Genomic DNA, 20,845 nt, shown 5'->3' on the forward strand with positions numbered 1-20,845 from the left:
GAAGGGGAAAAAAAGCAGAGGGGATCAGAGTGTGAATTTCTACTGTCATTGGAAAAGGGGCTATAAACTATGGAGGAATCTATTTCCAGTTATGATTGTAAAATTTGGAAAGCAGTGGAAAAGATATATTGTCAAAACAGACACATTCTGATTTCTTACCTTGGAAAAAACACAGAAATCATCTTGAGTCACATAAAGGAAGGAAAGTGCACTGATATGACTGGCCACGGCAGGAAAATCTATCAAATCTTTGGAAGCAGTAATTTCTCTTTGTAGGTAGTAAGTCAAGATTTCTGTCCTTGGGCACTCTGTAGTAAGTGGAAGTGGGTAATGTAAAATATAGCTCTTTCTTCTATAATATACTTTCAGACTTCTCTTTATTATCCTAACAAATCTGCTCTCTCTGTCTCTTGGCCCTTTTGCTTTTTAGCCATCTCACTATTTTCCAACCTTGGGAATGCTTTTTTTTTCTGCTTCTCTGACAGGGTTTGTCTACCTCACAAAAATTAGTGTGGAGACCATATCTCTCTGGAAGCCCTCCTAGATGCCCACTTGGCTCTAGTTCCCTTGACTTCAAGTTTCTTATTGAGAATAATTGACTTAAAAAATTGTATACATGCCTGAAGTCATCATGGCTGACTACATACATAGGCATGGAATCTTAGAAAGTGTACTTATGGTAGGCTATATTTCTTTGACCCAATAAATAATAATGAAGAGGATATAAGTTTTGAGTTGTATCCCTAGGATTGAAGGATGCACAAAACCCACTAAATTACTTAGCCTGACATCCCAGGATTTGATGTCAACCCCTTCTAGGCTTCTTTTTTATGCCTCCTTACACATACCAGTACTATAGTTAAGTTTTACTTTGTGTTTTCCCAACCCTGGGATTTTGCTTATTTTCCTTTGAAGATCATTTTACTTACTTCTATCTTCTAAAGAGCAGCTCCAAAACAATCTTGTTCTTAAAGCCTTCCTGGAACCTTTCCCATTAGTCAGCATTTGTCAAAATTATGGGCAGCATATTCAAAATTACAACTGTGATATCTTTCCATATCCTGGGATAGAGTTTTTCTAATCTCTGTAAATTATTTTCATTTAAATTATGTAGGTTTTCAATAACTTTCAGTAATTTGTACTTTACCCATTGAAGATTATTTTCTTTGGAAAAGGGAGGCACAAAATAAGGGTCTTCTTGTTTTGTTTTGTTTTAAGCCTAAAGTCTAGGCTTATAAAGTTCAACTTCTACCGTAAACTTCAACCATGAACTCCTATAGCACTAATTCTTTTTCTTGTTAAAGTTATATTTATAGACCTGGTTTTTATTTCTGCAAGATAAAATTGTAGTAAGTCAAGGAAAGACTATGCCAGACACTTATTTTTTGCAGAATTTTATTACCAACTGTTTGGATAGTTAAGTCTGCTAGGTTTGTTGTTATTTTCTGTATTTCACCTTGTAGCAGTTAAAAAACCCACACATTTCTTTCATACAACAAATATTTATTGAGAGCTCATTAAGCAAGAGAAGTAATGTACAAAACACTTTAAAATTTTTTGTGTGTGTACATTAACTCCATTCTAGCAAAAAAATTTATCTGCCCCCCAAGATGATGTCAACAGGAATGAAAAGAGAATAAAAGGGTTAATTGCCACCTTCTGATAGTCAAAAATGAATTTGTATTATGGCAATTGGCAGAAATTCAAACTTTTTTTTTTTCTTTTTTTACGGTACTCGGGCCTCTCACTGCTGTGGTCTCTCCCGTTGCGGAGCACAGGCTCCGGACGCACAAGCTCAGCGGCCATGGCTCACGGGCCCAGCCCGCTCCTCAGCATGTGGGATCTTCTCGGACCGGGGCACGAACCCGCGTTCCCTGCATCGACAGGCGGACTCCCAACCACTGCGCCATCAGGGAAGCCCGACAATACATTCTCTTGCTGTGAAGCTACTGAGCTATTTATAATACCCAGAAAACATTTTGCTTTTTAATTACTTTCTGACTTTTCTTATCTATTTCTTTTGCCTGTAATGCCCTTCACATATAGGAGAGACGCCTACATTTCTGTTCAGCTCAGCTCAGGTACAGCCTGCTCCTTCCTGGCTCTCCACTTCCCGTCTTATCTGCTGCATCCCATACTGAGCTATTTCTCCTATATTCTGAGTGTGTCTTATAGATATTCCCATTATAGAGCTTTTCGCTTTATGCTGTAATTGCCTGCTTTGTATTTCTTCTCAATTATCAACTCTCCAAAGGCAGTCTTTCCATTTTCGAATGCTCAGCACTTCAGAGAATGCTTGACACTTATTGGGCACTCAAAAATATTGAATGAATAAAGGAAATAAATATGCAGTAGTAACTGGAATTCCTACAGCACGTTTGACCATGAAGGTTCAGTTCATAGGCTTTTATTAACAAGGCCCTAGATAATCTGGTGTGTCCCTCTGTCCCCTCTCCCCTCTCTTCTTTCTGATATCCTCTGTCACTGCATTCCTCCCGACTCACTTTGCTCTTGCTCTAACAAACCAGATGCGCGCCTGCCTTAGGGCATTTGCAGAGGCTGTTCTCTGCCAGGAAGACACTTTCCTCAGATATCCGAATGGCCTGTTTGCCACTTCCTTCAGGTCTCTGGACACATGCCACCTTCTCAATGATTGCAGTCCCTTTCCCTACCCTGCACTGCTGATCCTCTTACCCTGTTTTATTTCATTATTCTTTCCATAGAATGAAATATGAATATACTTCTGTCTCTCTCTTCTTGCTAGAATGTAACTTCACGAGGGCTGGGATGGTTGTCTGCTTTCTCCACTGATATTTTTCATTGATGTATCTCTAACAGCATAGAACAGAACAGTGTTTAGAGTGCTGGAGACACTCCACGAATATTTGTTGTTAATAATGAATGTATTACTGTTCAGATATGTTTCTTAAGGGATTCCCTATTAGGCCATAATCTTATATTCATAATGTCTTAGTCTGTTCAGGCGGCTATCATAAAATGTCCTAGACTGGGTGGCTTATAAGCAACAGAAATTTCTTTCTTACAGTTCTGGAGGCTGGGAAGTCCAAGATCATGGCACCAGCAGATTTGGTGTTTGGTAAGGGCTCCCTTCTCCCTTCCTAGATAGTTCCTTTTCACTGTGTTCTCACATGGTGGAAGGGGGCCAGACAGTTCTGTGGGATCTCTTTTATAAGAGCATTTATACCATTCATGAGGGCTCTGCCCCATACCTAATCATCTCCCTCAAATGCCACCTCCTAATACCACCACCTTTGGGAGTTATGATTTCATAAGAATTTTGTGAGGACACAAACATTCAGAGTAGAGCAAGTATCATAGTGTAAATTAGTTCATTTGCTTTTCCAGTAGACATCTAGGACCAGAGGACATGAGATAAGGGCAGGGCAGGTTTGGACACTGTCTTGGGTTGGGAACAGGTCAGCCCAGGAAAGGTTGCACTTGTGGGAATCCTTGAGTGGCCCATAGATAGCTGTAAAATATGGCAGTGGGAAGTAGACCAGAAGAGGTACTGCTAAGAGCAGGAGTTACAGAATTTGCCAAACAAATCTAGGCTTTTCCCACAAGTTTGCTTAGGGTAAATCCTACCTAAAATAATTTCTCTCATCAGTTTTCCTCTGAATTGATTAGCTGCATTTTGGGCATTGTTCTGTTGGACAGAGACTAATGATAGCACAAAATAGAAAAACCCTACTTACCAGCTTGATGAACTTACAGAGTATTATAAAAATTTTATTCCAGAGCAAGTGGATTTCACGTAGTAAAGAGGACCTTAGATAACATGAAAATAGAACTCAGTGTTTTTGACCAAGCTCTATTTAAGTTATTCGAAATTGGGATGAAGTAATTAATTATAATATATAACATCTGTTTTGTAAAAGCGAAAATATGATTACAACCTATTAGATGCAGTGTTGTGTGTGTGTGTGTACTGCTCACGAATACATTGACATGGAGAATTAAAATTACCTCAATATATCAACACTTCCCCTTGTTCTTGAGCCCATTTTTGTCATTCTTTATAAGAATTGAGCAACGATTCACTATTTAACATTCAGAAGTCTTTCCTTGTCACCTATAGTATTTCAAGCATATGACACAGAAAACCATATTTGAGATATGAAATTGACTACTGTTCACATGTAAGATAAATAAAAGGAAATATATCAAAATGTATTCCACTAGCTGTACCATGTGATGATCTCTGATGTTTTGATTTCCAAAAGAAAATTATATCTTTATCCTACAGGTTTGAGAACTGTATTTATACTGCAGGTTTCAGAGGCTGATACAGTATATCTCCCTTGGATTAACTTTGCTAAAATGTCTTATTCAAGACTAAACAACAGTAATGCCACATATTTTTCATCACCATTGCAGAGGTAAAGATTAATATGATGATATTAAAGAAGAAAGCATAGTATTTTAGAATGCTGAAAGTTCTTATTTATTTTCTCTATTGTGAATAAAAAGCACTTTGGAGAAATTTATCTTTATACCTCAGGTCATATGCTGATGACATAATAAAGACATGAAGAAACATTTTCCTCTGAGGTGTAGCGCTAAACATTTGGACAGGTACATCAAATATACTTCCTTTTCTCTCTTTTTAAATATTGATTGTAGAGACCACATTTATAAAATGTATGCAGAATCACTTCGAAAATAAATATGAGGCCACAATTTTCTCACTCTGTGGAAGAGCTAAGCCAGAGTTTGGGAGTTCTTTTATTTCTAGCCAGAGTTTATATTCATGTTGATGGTTGCCATTAAGATGTCTGTAGTCTACTTTATAATACTTCAGTAAACAGTGTGATGTAAATGTGCATTAGTTCGCTTTAATTGCCACCGGAGGGGCAGTCAGTGGCCCTAATCCAGTATTCACACTCCAGGGGTGGTCCACCAGCATTCAGTTAGCAAGGCCACATTCCAGAGGCACTATTACAAGCGCTTTAGCTTTCTTTATTCCTAGCACCAAAGATTAACCAATTAGCACATTAGCAATGGGTTTTCACTGGCAGAATTAATAGCATGTTAATTAGCATAATGGTTGATATAAATAAATTATGGGGGTGAAAGTAATGGTTTAAAATAGTAGATTGGCTCAAATATTTTAGAAGCATTTCTCACCTTGCCTAAATAAGATGTAAAATTGTAGTGAGCTTTCTACCCTTCATCTTTAAGAATGGCATCTGAGGCTTACTGCCCTAGTGGTCTGGTATGCTCTTATGACTTCGGAGGATTCTGATTGCCTGAGGCTCACTGTCAGGTTAACTGAACTCTGCCTCTAGAATTTGTTCATACGTGATGCCTCCATCCAAGAGAAGTTTTTGTACAAGGTATGGTTAAAGTACTTAAAAAGTCAGAGAGCTGGGATTTTAGTTAAACTTATAGTACAGGTTTTAAGATCATTTTATGCCTGCTTGGTAATGTGTGTGTAACTCTATGGAAATATTTACTTTCTTTATGATCTGCCTGTGAGCATAAAAGATATGTCTCAGTCACCCATCCTTCTACTTGCAAATTTATCTGTTCACATATTTACTCATTTAATACTTCAACAAACAATAATTAAACATCTATGTACCAGGCATTGTACTTTTTGTTGGGGATATAAACATGCAAAAGGTTAAACCCTCATGAGGAGTTCATGATTACTCAGAAATACACAAACACATGGATATTTACAGATGAGGGCAGAGTGTAGCCTATGGGGCATTATAGAGGGCACCATACTCGGTTAAAGGGAATCAGGGACTTCTGGGGAAAGTGACATTTAAGCTGATCATATTGGACAGGTTGGCTTTGGTTTGTAAGGGAATGGGAATGAAATAGGTAGAAAAAAAACATGAGCCAAAGATTGGAGAGGAGAGACAGCATGGTGTGTACAGGGCAAACTTTCGAGAGATGAGGCTGTAGAGATGGGCCAGGACCTGGTCATGGAGGCTTGTGTACTCTTGCTGGGAAGGAGCCTGTCCTTTATCTCTGAACTGTCTGGAGCACCTGAAGAGCTTTAAGCTCTGGAGTCACACATTAGATCGATCTTAGTTAGATATTTGACAGCTGTGTAAAGGGAGACTCATGGAAAGGCACTGATTTAAGAAGCTGTTGTAATGATGGAGGCAAGAAATTATAGCAGGAATTAATAGGAGGGGATGGATTTGAAAAGTGTTTGAGAGAGAAGATTTGTGGTGAGGGAATGAGAAGAGTTGTTGAGGATAATAGCAGGTGGTAACTGACACCATGAAATTGTCAAGGTTTCCCAGGTCAAGGTGTTGAGTTAAATGAACAGTGGGTAGAAGAACCATTATCAAGGACCCCTGCATTGAAGACGTGATGGAAGATGAGGAAGGGAAGAGGGAGAAGCATAGTAGAGAGTGACTGGTACCGCCTTAACATTCCCCCTAGCTAGAATAAACTTTAGGTAAGTTTCTTCCTGACTATAGGCTCCTAACCTTCCTTTTCTTCCAAATAACTCAATTTCAAATAACTCACTTCCTCTCCACTCTCATAATTTGTTCCTTTGTCCCTTTGAGATGTAAATCTTCTCCGGCCTCTTGCCAGTTTTACATTCCGGGAACATCTTTTTCGAGGAGCCATCCTTTTGAAATGTACAGGCAAACCTCTCTCTTTTCATTGAACTTAGCTTTATTGCACTTCTGAGATGCTGTGTTTTTTAAAATTGAAGGTTTGTGGAAACTCTGTGTTTTCAGATGATAGTTAGCATTTTTTTTTTAGCAATAAACTATTTTTAAATGAAAGTTTGTACATTGTTGTTTTAGACATAATGCTATTGCACACTTAACAGATTACAGGATAGTGGAAATGTATCTTTTATATGCTCTGGGAAACCACAAAAAAATTTTTTTTAACATCTTTATTGGAGTATAATTGCTTTACATTGTTGTGTTAGTTGCAGCTGTATAACAAAGTGAATCAGCTCTACATAGACATATATCCTCATATCTCCTTCTTGCATCTCCCTCCCACCCTCCTTATGCCACCCCTCTAGGTGGTCAAAAAGCACTGATGTGATCTCCCTGTGCTACGTGGCTGCTTCCCACCAGCTATCTGTTTTACATTTGGTAGTGTATATATGTCAATGACACTCTCTCACTTAGTCTCAGCTTACCCTTCCTCCTCCCCGTGTCCTCAAGTCCATTCTCTACGTCTGCATCTTTATTCCTGTCCTGCCCCTAGGTTCTTCGGGACCTTTTTTTTTTTTTTTTTTTTAGATTCCATATATATGTGTTAGCATACGGTGTTTTTCTCTTTCTGACTTACTTTGCTCTATGACAGACTCTAGGTCCATCCACCTCACTACAAATAACTCAATTTCATTTCTTTTTATGGCTGAGTAATATCCATTGTATATATGTGCCACGTCTTCTTTATCCATTCATCTGTCAATGGACCCTTTGGTTGTTTCCATGTCCTGGCTATTGTAAATAGTGCTACAGTCAACACTGTGGTACATGACTCTTTTTGAATTATGGTTTTTTCAGGGTATACTCCCAGTAGTGGGATTGCTAGGTCGTATGGTAGTTCTATTTTTAGTTTCTTAAGGAACCTCCGTACTGTTCTCCATAGTGGCTGTATCAATTTACATTCCCACCAACAATGCCAGAGGGTTCCCTTTTCTCCACACCCTCTCCAGCATTTATTGTTTGTAGATTTTTTGATGATGGCCATTCTGACTGGCGTGAGGTGATACCTCATTGTTGTTTTGATTTGCATTTCTCTAATGATTAGTGATGCTGACCATCCTTTTGTGTGTTTGTTGGCAGTCTGTATATCTTCTTTGGAGAAATGTCTGCTTAGGTCTTCTGCCCATTTTTGGATTGGGTTGTTTGTTTTTGTGATATTGAGCTGCATGAGCTGTTTGTATATTTTGGAGATTAATCCTTTGTCAGTTGCTTCGTTTGCAAATATTTTCACCCATTCTGAGGGTTGTCTTTTCGTCTTGGTTATGGGAAACCACAAAATTTATGTGACTGGCTTTATTGCAATGTTTGTTTTATTGCAGTGGTCTGGAAGCAAACTCGCAATATCCCTGAGGTTTGCCTGTAATCATTAAGATAGTGCTCCTACCTCCCAGTCTTTGTGGGAAGACAGGAGTCTAACTTTTTTTTTTTTTTTTTTTTTTTTTTTTTTGTGGTACGCGGGCCTCTCACTATTGTGGCCTCTCCCGCTGCTCCGGACGCGCAGGTTCTGTGGCCATGGCGGCTCACGGGCCCACCCGCTCCGCGGCATGTGGGATCTTCCTGGACCAGGGCACGAACCCATGTCCCCTGCATCAGCAGGCAGACTCTCAACCACTGCACCATCAGGGAAGCCCAGGAGTCTAACTTTTATAAGCACCAATTAGCAAACACAGATGCCTAATCTCATCGACCAACCTCTCCACTAAAGTCCACTTTTCCATTAGCTCACCCCAGTATTTACAAGAAGTTGTGTATAAAGGAGTCTGATGTTGACAAAGGAGCAAAAGAGGACAAAGGACAAGACTTAGGTAGGGAATTTGGCCTTGAGCAGGAAGAAGACTGTTGAATCTTCCTCAGAGGACTGAGAGGACTGAGAATAGACTAAAAGAAGCAAGAATGGCTATGGGTGTAAATGAGGGCTCCAGGGTGAAAGTGATCTTGTGTGATGCCCTTAGTTTTCTTGACTAAACAAGAAGGTTGACTGCCATGAGAGATGTGGCCTTGAATAAACTGATGGTTCCTTAGGTGGCCTTGTGAGGAAGTGACTAAAATTAACTGAAGTGTGGATCACTGGAGTAAAGGCAGCTCAGAAATTGTAAGGTGACGTTGTTGGAGGTTTTATGGAAGTTAACTTTTCCTAGGATTATAATGAGTATAGGGTGGAAAATTAGATTATTGGAAGTTAAATTTGGTTTAAGTTTAATTATAAATGAAGTTCCATGGAAATTAAAATTTCCTAGGATTATAATAAATATAGACTGAGAAAGGAAACTTTGGATGAATCTAAAGAACTCAATAGATGAGAAGGATAAGGCTATATATAACAGATGGCTAAATCTCAGAACTGAATAAACTTTCTCATAATGTTAATAGCTAATATTAGAGTGTGCCAGGCAGTGCTCTAAGTGCTTGATATCTGTTGACTCATTTAATCATTTACAGCCCTAAGAAGCAAGTACATTATTTCCATTTTTCAGATGAGGAAACCAGGTCCTAGAGAAGCTATATAACTTGTTTAAGGTTATACAAGATGGTGGAGGTGTGATTTGAATGCAGTTATGCAATCTGGCTCCAAAGCTTGGTCTCTTGTCACTTTGTTATTTTGCCCTCACAAGAATGTAGATTTAATGGTCTGGAAGAGGCAATGGGAGATTCTACCATAAGTACTCTGAAATTTATAAAGCTTTCCTTGGAGAGTTAAGCACAGCAGTGGAGACTATTCTTTGTAAAGGTTGAGTACATAAGGGGGCTTATTTATAAAAGAAAAGGGATTCTGGAAAGGCTGGGGAGAAGGCATGGAGTTTCAACAGTAAAACATTGGTTATAGTCTAAATGTCTTCCATCAAGGTATTGGTTACATGAACCATGGTGAAATTGCGTGGTAGAAAATGATGCAGTCATGAACATACAGCATATTTAACAATACAGAAATGCTCAGGATGTGTTCACTGAAAATGCTGGTCAAAACAAAATACCACGGCACCATTTCATAATAAAGAGATTTATATGCATAACTCTGCATATGACACAGTAACAATGACAGAATAAAGGTGGTGGGGAATTATTGTAAAGATACAGTCAAGTGTTACAGATGCCGGGACTGAATTATTGCCATACCTTCTGGAAACCAGCTCCAAGGAGCCACTAGGAGTTGATGTCCCAATCTCTCTGCCTCTCAAGGACTGTATGGCCTCACTTATTTCTGGTTTCTGTGCTTTTCTTCTGTTTCCTCCACCCCTCTTAATCTGCTTATACAATGCAAAAAGATCAGTGGTAAGTACCGTGATCATCATCAGTCTCCCTGGATCTTAACACATTTTTGAGGCAAATTGTGAAGAGAATGAAGTTGACTTTTGGCTAGTCAGAAATTGACTTCCTGATCTAATCTGCTGTGACCAGGAGCGTGGGGTCATGCGGTAAAGCAAGGCCTCTGATTTTGCCCCATGGCCTGGGGTTGTGGGCAGGGGAAGTTTCTAGAAGATATGACTCTGAAAACGGCAGACAGTGAACATCCCATCTATGCAATCGGTATATATCTGGATGTTGGTATTCCTATGAATTACTTCCATTTTTTTCTTTTTGCATTTAAAATCTTTTCTAGGTTGTCTGAAATAAATACGTATTTATTTTTCATAATAAAATTTTATCAAAAGGAAAATAGTGGGAGGATAGAGGAGAGGGAAAGTGCAGAGCAGTAAAGAATGTTGGGAGTGAAGATGGATTAGAAATAATTGACTTCAAGTATGTTTGATAAAATTTGTGAATACTGGACTGAGGATCCCAGGTGATTGAGTCTTGGGGCTGATGAAGCTATATTGAGATTTCTAATAAGTGACCAGGGCTCTACTTAGGGTGAGGACTTGCACGACTTTGGAGGAGGGCCCTCTCCTTACATTTTACTAATAAGGATTGTTTGTCTCATGAAGATTGCTGAAGTCACTGAAACTAATAATACAAAGTCTTGCCCACATAGGGCTTCCCTGGTGGCGCAGTGGTTGAGAGTCCGCCTGCCGATGCAGGGGACGCAGGTTCGTGCCCTGGTCTGGGAGGATCCCACGTGCCACGGAGTGGCTGGGCCCGTGGGCCATGGCCGCTGGGCCTGCGCGTCCAGAGCCTGTGCTCCGCAGCGGGAGAGGCCGCAACAGTGAGAGGCCTGCGTACTGAAAAAAAAAAGGTCTTGCCCATGTACATACATTTTCATATTTTCATTTTAAAACATCTTATATCATTCTCAATCAAATGTTTTTAAAATCAAATGTTTGCTTCTGCAAAATAAGAAGATAGACTTGAAGATCTGAGCAGTTTTCATCAGAATCTGTGATGATGCATCATTTGGGGTCATAGATTTTTCATTAGAGTTACATCTTTGGTTCATTTATTTCTGCTATGGTGACTATACAGAATTAGCTGTGATATTCCTGTGTGGGAAACATCACACAGGCAAGGAACACTTGTAAGAAGTAAAGTGGGAATGATCTTAATCACTGAGCAGAATAATTGCAGGATCATACCTTACTGAGAATTTTAAACGGAATGCTAGCATCCTTGTGTGACTGGAAAGAGATGCTTTTGGAACCATAACAAATATTCAAATACTATTTAACATGTTGCAAAGCATTTTAAAACCAGGATTTAAAATTTTTGTATTTTATCTTTTATCTTTGTATATCTCCATTTAAAGGAAGAATGCAAGGTTATTCTTTCATCTCAAAGAATAAATGCACAGATGCTATGCACAGATAAATGAGCAAATGCTATGTAATATTTTTAGATAGGCAAGGTGGATTATTTATATATGATATTCCTCTCCTTTGGGCTGAACACTCATACAGAGTTCCTGTGCAACATAATTTTATAGATTGACTTCGGTGATCAGATCTCTATCTTTGTCCTATTTCTTGGATATTTACTTCTTCCACTTAAGTCTATTAGTCTTCTGCTTCAATATTAATTCACCATCAAGAAACATGTATTAAACACCTTTTCAGTACATGGTTTGTACTTGTTACTCAGGATGAAAAGATGAATCTTTGACTTCTTGGACATACGAACCTAGCAAGGGAAATAAATATAAGGATACCCTCACTACTATGTGAAATTGCTAAGTCCCCAGTGCTAAGGGAGCATAGAGGAGGGAGCAGCTGATTTATCTTGGGAAAGTAAAGGAACTGTTAAAAGTCTTCTCTGTTGGCTCTTAAATGAGGTAATCGTATTTTCTGATAGACCTGTTTTTAGCCTGTTTATGCTTGTTGTCCCAGGGTAATTACTAATAGCTCCCTCTTTCACAATCAAAGTACCCTGATATGTACCACACACTCATTAGGTCATCCTACTCTAAAAAGATGAAACTAAAAATGTTAGTTGGATCCAGGTTACCAAAACCCATGTATACCCGAGTAAGCAGTTTGACTTGTTTCCCACAGGTTTTGGGAATCCTGGGTTTCAGTAGGAAGCGCTGTTTTAGAAAGATGGCTCAGCTGGCAGTGTGGAGAATGCACTGGAGGAGAAAGCTTGAAAAAAATAGTTTAGGTGGTTATTGCAATTGTCCATGTATCAGTAAATGAGATCCTGAACTCAACAGTGATCCTGGGGATGAAAAGAGGAAATCAGGAAATAACAAACTTCAGATAAATGCTCCCTTGTTTGTTATAAGATTACATTAATGTATGCAGTTTACTGTGGTTTAGAATGATTACTTTTGCTTTTCTAAATTATAATTAATGTTACATACAACCATCACTTTTAAATTCCTGTAGTTATTTGAGACAGTTGGAGTATTTCACTATTTTTATGAAATAATAAGGGATCGTGCCTAAGGACGTTCAAATCATATTCCAAAATAAATAAGGATGTTTTCAAATACTATGTTTGATCATCCAGCTCACAACAGAGATCAATTAAACTTTCTGTGACTCAAGTTAAAAAGTTAAAACCCTAAGGTATCTTGGTACTGATGGAGCTGACAGTAAACGTAACAGGTTTGTTTTGTGGAAGACCAAATTCAACTCAATACAAAAATTAAAAAAATATATTCATAGAAGCTTTATGATTTTTAACTCTCAGGATAAACCAGTGGTTTATTAGGGAATGACCAAAAAATAATTTTAAAATGTTTACTCTATATCTTACAATTTGAAGATTTATCAACTTAGTCATTTTCCTTCCCACATAGTTATATGTAAAAGTCTCACTATTTACCACTTTCAATAATCTTCATTGGCAGTGAGTAGGCAGCTGTTTAACACATTTATGGGCGTCATAAATCCAGTTGTTTTCATTTTCCATTACCCAAGTTCTTTTAGTAACCAGTGACATTCTGTGCTAACTTGACGATTCACGCTGCACTAAAACTGCTTTGCTTTTACCCCGAGGAGTTTCACTTGCTTAATACACTCTAATTTCCTACCTTTCACATCTTTTCATTCCATATCTATTCCGTTACAATCCATCCTCCGACATGCTTGAAAATGTAGCAATTACAGGTTTTCTCAAAGTAATCACCAAATTCAGATATAGTATTGACATTCAGCAAGCAGAAGAGTACATTTTAGAAACTCCAGATTCCCGGGGGTTAACCAGAAGAAATTCTCATGACAGGAGTGATACCTTAGGGTTTTAACTTTTTAATTTGAGTCACAGAAAGTTTTTTTTTTTTTTTTTTTTTGCGGTATGCGGGCCTCTCACTGTTGTGGCCTCTCCCGTTGCGAAGCACAGGCTCCGGACGCGCAGGCTCAGTGGCCATGGCTCATGGGCCCAGCCGCTCCACGGCATGTGGGATCCTCCCGGACCGGGGGCACGAACCCGTGTCCCCTGCATCGGCAGGTGGACTCTCAACCACTGCGCCACCAGGGAAGCCCCACAGAAAGTTTAATTGATCTCTGTTGTGAGTTGGATGATCATACATCATATTTGAAAACTTCTTTCTTTATTTTGGAATATGATTTGAATGTCTTTAGGCATGATCTCTTACTATTTCCTAAAAATAGTGAAATAGCTTTTCCATTTGTAGAACTGAAGCATCAAGGATGTGATATAACAGTTATATACACAAGTACAAAAATCACTAGCCTAGATGATCTTTCACTTTTACCACATTCTTAAAAGGATTTCAGCCTACTCTTCCTAACCTACTTGGTGGAAGTGATAGTCAATAAAATGACTTGATGTAGAGAAATAGGTTGAATCAGAGAGGCGTGGTTTGAATGTGGACTCTACCACTTACCACCTATGTGAATAAAGCAAGTGACAACCTTACTGTACTCTAAAGGAGATAAAACTAAACCATGGCTCCTAAGGCCTACATGACCTGGCTTTTACTAGCTTCTCACACCTTATTTGATGGCACCCCCAACCTCAGAACTCCCTTGCTTACTCCATGCCACTCATTGAAACCTATTGCCTATTTCTTGAACATGTTAAGCTCATTCTGCAGGCTTTGCTTTTGACCCTCTTTCTGTTCAAAACCCTCCTTTCCTGGTCCTGCAAGCTGGGCTGTTTCTCATCACTCATATCTTATCTCACACATTTTCTCTTAAGAGTGATCTTTTCTAAAATAACGACCAACTCCTCTACACCTTTACCCAGCCACTTTGATTAATATAAGCCTGCTTTTTCTTTATAATACTCATCACTAGCCAAAATTTCTCATTTACTTGTGTGTTGTCTGCCTCCTCCCATGAAATTTCCATGAAAGGAAGGACCTTCAATGCTTTCTTCACAACTGTATCTCCAGTGCTCAAACAATGCCTGACAAATGGTAGGGGGTCATTGAATATTTACTGAATGAATGAATGAATATATACTGGTTTTTACAGGGATGTTATAAGTGAAGCACTTGACTCAGGGTAGGTGCTTAAATGATGGCATTTATTCTTACTAAGTATACAAGTACTATTTGTTCTTGAAAGTTGTCAAGTGTTTATTCCAGTACAGAAACTAAGTTACTCAGAAATAAATGACCTTTGTAAACAAACCCTCCACACATTAACTTACTTGGAGTATGCCATCTGTTTCTTTTTGGAATCCTGGCTGATATATCTTCTTTGTTCATCAAACAAACAATTGCTTATTATTTTTAACATTCAGCATTGTTTTTTCCTGGTATAACTTTTTAGGAGCCCTTCTCTCCACATCCAGGGAGGAATAACTACTCTTTCAGTTGTTGTTTTCTTGTTTCTCATATATACGCATCACGGCACTTATGTTACTTTATTGCATCTTGGTGCTGAAGTATCAATAATCTTTATTGGACCATGTCCTTGAGGAGAGGGCTATGTCTTATTTGTCTTGATATCTGTAATGCCAAGTACAGTGCTGACCTCTTAGTGGCCACTTAATCATTAATTGTTGAACTCTGAAAAGTATCATGTACCATATGCATTCTGGGAGTTTGTATTTTTGTTATGATTGCCAAGATCTCAAATCCAGGCTCACAGTGATGATATTAAGAATTTTATAAATTTTGCACTTATTCTGAAAAGGTGATAACTGACACGATTCACTGCTAGAGTATAGCTAAGGAGAGCTAAGGAGGTAGGTCAGGTTATCTATGAGAGTCCAAACTGTGGGACTGATATATTTCAGTGGGACAGTTAATAGCAAGGAGGAAGGTGAGTAGGGAAACAACATAGTTTAAATAGACAACAATATTAAAGATTTCCATCCCAAATGAATTCTAATAAATAACTACATACAGTTTTTAAAAATAGTGAACAAAACTAACTTATAAATAAAGTTTTGTGTTAAAATGTTGGTCTTCCTGGTTCAGAGTTAGGTTCCAGTGCTTTTCAGAAGGTGTAAGCTTTGTCCTCTTTCTGAAATTGTTTCCTACTTTTTTTTCTAATTGAAACATCTAAGGTCAAATGACTATGATGGACTGTGTTTTATAAAGGTAGTATATCAAGGGTGATTACAAATTATGCTTCTGTTTTATAGTAAATACCATTAGCTATTTTAGAATTATATCTTTACTATACATAAGCAAGTCAGCAACCATTTAAATTTACTCTAGATATGTAATTAATAACTTAACAACCCTAACAGTATTGGCAGGAATATGTATTGTTCTTCATTGCTTTTGTAATGATATTAAAAAAGTAAATTGAAATTCAGCTACATGACAAAAGAATGTGAAGAAAGCAGTTATATAACTCGTTTAAATGTCTCTTAAGACAAAGTTACCTAACATATAATTTAAAAAACCCCACTTAATCATACCGCGTCTTCAGTGAAAGTCTTGTTACTGGCTTCAACTCTTCCAGGCCTGGTGTACATTAATCTGTATAGATTATTTTATTCTTTCTTCAGGGACTGAAGACCACACTAAAGTCTAGTAAGCATGTGATGACTTCTTTGGTTACTTGGTGAAGATTTTAGAGTCAATATTTTACAGAACTCTGATTGTCAAATTGTGTCTTTGAGATGTCAAAAGGCTAATATATGAGAATAAAGCCAGCCCTATGCATGAACAATTAGGAAGCCACCTATGTGGCATGTTTTGAGGGAAAAAATAAAAGTCTACCTGCCAACACATATCTCCTTCATTAACCTAAGCTGATGTCTAAGATTTCTCATCAACGTCACTTATTTTGGATTAAAATAGCCTCTCCCAATATACTCTGTTTTAATGTAAACATTCAAGCCCTGATGGTGAAATCCTATTAGTCAACAAGAGCGGATGAACTCATAATCACGGATTAGCTTAACAATGAGAGTGATGCCCCATAGAATTCCATCCTTAGTCCTTCCTTCCTTCTGCTCCAGTGCTTACACTTGAGCATTCTTTTTCACTCCTGCAAAAATATTATTGCTTTCCAAGGATGCCCTGCAGATCACCATCAGGAGTGACCTCAAGTGCCTGCTAAGATGCAAACTACTAGGGTATCTGCCAGGCCTACTGTATCAGAGACTCCTAGGGCAATATTGTGAAATATGCATTGAAATATTTTTAGCTTTCTAAGTAATCACTGACCTATTTGTTGATGGTTCTTTGGATGGGGCCCTTCCTCTTTTTTTTTTTTTAATTAAGGTATAATTTACATACCATAAAGCGAACCATTTGAAAGAGTTTATAATTCAGTGGTTTTTAGTATACTCATAAGGTTGTATGACCATCACCATTATCGGGAAGAGGTTTGAGGCAAGTTCTATGGAGAATTCAGTTATGTGGGAGAGTCAACAAGAGATGAATGTAAAGGATTAGACATATTGCTAAGTGTTACAGATGCTCACATTAGACAGTGTGTGGTTTCATCACTTTCAATAGTAACATTCAAGGTGTCTCTGCAGAAATAGTGCATGGTGGGGCTTGAAGAGGGGGTGAGGATAAGTATTGTTCCAAATTTACAAGATGATTCCTTACTCAGTATAGTACCTATGTTGTGTATGTTTGTGGCATTTATATAGAAAAACATCAACAAACATGGATTCTTATAAAAGAATGATCCATCCAAAACTGTACAACTAATGGTAGTCCCTGTGGCTCTTAGGCAAAAGAGCTGCTTTGGACACTTCCCTTCTTACAATCCTTAGTACAAACTGTGTAGAAGACAGCTGTCTGCATCGTCAGAGGTGAAAATGGGCCTTGGTAGACTCAGCCTCTCAAGTGCTATCCACTTTCTCTGTAGGCAGGGGTAAGATAGTAGATAATGGGCTTTTCACTACATAAAACTGAACAACTTTCATCAATAAGAACTCTGAAAGCACAATGTTTTAATTCACAAGCATTAAAAATGAAATTCTTCCTCTCCACTCTCAATGATACTAGTTTATATTTTTTAGTAGAACTCTAAGCATATTAATTACATATATATGTTAAGGATTATTTGCTTCTTAGTTTCTGCCAAATTTCTATTCTTTTTAGTTATTTCCTTTCATGGAATTTCTCTTTTTAAAGTTGGAACAACAAATGGGTCAGGTCTGTATAGTGGGAAAGTCACAGGGCGATGCATTTAAGCCACTGCCAAATTTGGGATTTTCAAAAATACAGTTGAAATTCTAATGGCTGTTTTTTATGGCACAAATTAAAATGAAAATTTTGATAGGGTCTGAGTTAGATTAATTCATAAATAGCTGCCTTGTGTTTAAGAAAAATTGGTGCTTAGGAGAACAGATGCATTTTTTTGTGCAATGTGTTTGTAAGCCACTTAGAGATTTGTTAAATCTCCATTTCACAATTGAAAGCTACTATCTGAGTGATAGTGTACAAAAGTGCTCAATTTGAAATACAATAAGGCTGATTTAGTAAAACCAAATTCCATATATATAAGTGATTCTTCAGTTTCTTCACTAAACTAAACATTTTTTTAAGCCAAAGTGATTTGGATATAGACAGAATTTGTATACCAAAAACCTCCCCCATCTCACTGGTGAATAATACATTTGCCCGTGTTATCTTAAGGAAGCCCTGTAGAATTTTCCTCCTCCCTCAACTAGTGTATCATGTAAACCCATGACTTAGATTGACAATTTCAGGCCAAAGTGAAGATTCTTTTTTTTTTCCACCCTCCTCCAAACTTAAAAGTGTCTCAGGAGGGAGGATTTTAGTGAATTCACCAGCCTTAGCTGGTGAATTCACTCAGCCTTAGCTATTGCATCTAGCCCGAATACTTGTTATTGGCGAGTTGAAAAATTTTAAGTCATGAGAGATTTACATGAATGATATAAGGTTTGAAATGTTTTATGGCATGTTCATTCACACTGTATCAGCCATTGCCTTTTTAGACTTTATTTGCAAGACACTTATGCAAATCCAAAATGACAGGAATGGATTTAAAATGATTTTCAGCATCTGAAGTTTAGCAGAAGATGAGAGACTCATAAAGTTCTGTACTTTTTCTGAGGGTGAAAACTTTCAGACATTGTAAGCTGGAGCAGACTGGAATGAGAATAGATAAGCTATTAATTTCATCTCTGTTATTAAAGCAGATCAATCCCTTACTCTCAGGGTGCCTTCACATCCCTTCCATGGGCATTGGGAAGCAATACCATCCTTGGCATACAAACTCTTGTGCTCAAATTTTATCTTCTGTGTTTTCCTTATTGCGTTGCTTTGAACTAAGCATAGAAGAGTTTTACATATTATGTAAAATCTTTATGGCAAAGGGCTGAATAGTTCTTTGATGAATTTGGCACCGTTTTTCACAGAAGTTGGCTTTTCCTATGAAAGAGTAAAATAAAGTTTGCTATGTTACTTTTAGTCATTAAATACATATGTGATTAGTTGTATGTCAATACATAGAGTTTGTTTATTGCTCTCCTTTCTTAGTTTTCAGACGTTTGTTTTCATTTTCTCATATTAACTGCCTCTATCAACAGGCTCCAGGGGAGTGAAGGGCACAAGTGTTGGTGATCAGTCATTTGATTATTTGACAATCTGGTGAAGAATATAAAAAAGTGAATGGGCAACTCTAGTAAAACACTAAGTGCTGCGGAGCATTACAATTAAGATGATTGTGGCAGGTTATATTTTCCAGAGATGGCTGCAACAGTAGCATCCACCCTACATGCTCTTCTGCAATGTGACCTTGACTTCCACCATCAAGAGGTGGAGTCTAATTCTCATTCTCTTGATTCACATCTGGCCACAGTGACACTTTTGTTTCCAATAAAATGAGACAGAAGTCACACTGAAGGGTTTCTGATGCTAGGTCAGAAGGAGTGTGACAACTTTTGCCTTGGACTCTTGGAACTCTTGCTTTCTACTTGCTCCCTTTTAGAATGTTCCCTTTTTGGACTCAGTGCCCTTTGACCTGGGGGTGATGCTGCTTGGACCCCTGTGCCTCAGAGTGTTGTTGTACATAGAAAATTCCAAGGAAGGAATTCCTATGACTTCATTTGTTCCTGGGACTCGTTGGGGCTGCCAGTGCTATCTCAACAGGATGCCTCAGGCTGGATTAAATCCTAGACCTGCAGGTCCATTTCTCTAATTCTCTACTGCACATGGGGTTGACCAGCAGACCCCTGGATTCATGCCTTGGGAGTTGTCCAGAAGCTCTGCGGTTGGGCCCAGTTTCTAAGAGGGCAGCTCCTTGAGCGATTCACTCCTTTTGGCCAATGCTTTATTTGTTTTTTGGGATAATGTGAGTTTGAGCTGTCAGAATAGTGCTGAGATGCTGATTTGGGGTGACTCAACCTCACGTTGGATTCATGCTGCGTCTAGGGCTCAGAGCTAGTGATGGTCCAAGGACTCCAGGGCTTGAGTTGTCACCCAGGTTGTGACTGCAGTGCAGACTTCAGTCTACAGCATTGTGAATCTTAAGCTGGGATGGATGAGTGATGGACATTCCTTGCACTAATAGAACTGCTCTTTTCACTTTACCTACAGCACTTAGTAGAAAATTATGAGAGAGATGCACACCCCATGTGTGCACATATGTATGTACACACAGGCACACACACACAGAAAGGAAACAAACCAAACCATTGTTAAGTGATAAAGCAATCAGTAGAGCAAAACTCAGAAATCTCTTAGAGGCTGAAAATTGATTAAAGTATAATGAACTGGGTGAGAGAGCTGGAAGAAGACACTGAACTTAGAAAAACGTTAACATTTGTTATTTCAGTGTCAAGGGGGGCCAGATTTTAGACTGTGGGCAAGAACGATGGCTGAAACCAAGTGAAGTGGAAGGTACTGAAGTTTCCAAGGAGGTGAGGGACCCATAGTAGTGGTTTCAAATGTAAGAATTTAAAATAGAAACCAAAGCTAATTATATGTAAGTAGATTTTATATATGTTCTAAAACCCAGATAAAGGACATTTCTTATGTATCAATCTTAGAAGAAATTTAAGGGAAATGAACTAATAGCCAGAATCCTGAAATTAAGCAGGAAACAAGAACCTTTGAAGGGATTATATTTGAGGATCAATAAATACAAATATGTCAACTATGTTTTAATTTATGATTTAAATAATACTTTTGTATTTGGAAATGAAAATAATATTAGGAATGGCATTTTATCCCCAATGTGATTTTTACAGTTTGTTCTTTGAATATATACTTTTTGCAAATAATGCTTCTTTCAACTGAAAGAATTCAGTTAATTAATTCATAAGTTAATCACTATCTGTCTTTAGAAACTTTCCATAACTTAAAAGAAATTAGCATTTTTAATTCAGTTAAAGAA

The sequence above is a fragment of the Grampus griseus genome, assembly GCF_964374135.1.
Source record: "Grampus griseus genome assembly, chromosome: 2".
Classification (NCBI taxonomy): Eukaryota; Metazoa; Chordata; class Mammalia; order Artiodactyla; family Delphinidae; genus Grampus; species Grampus griseus.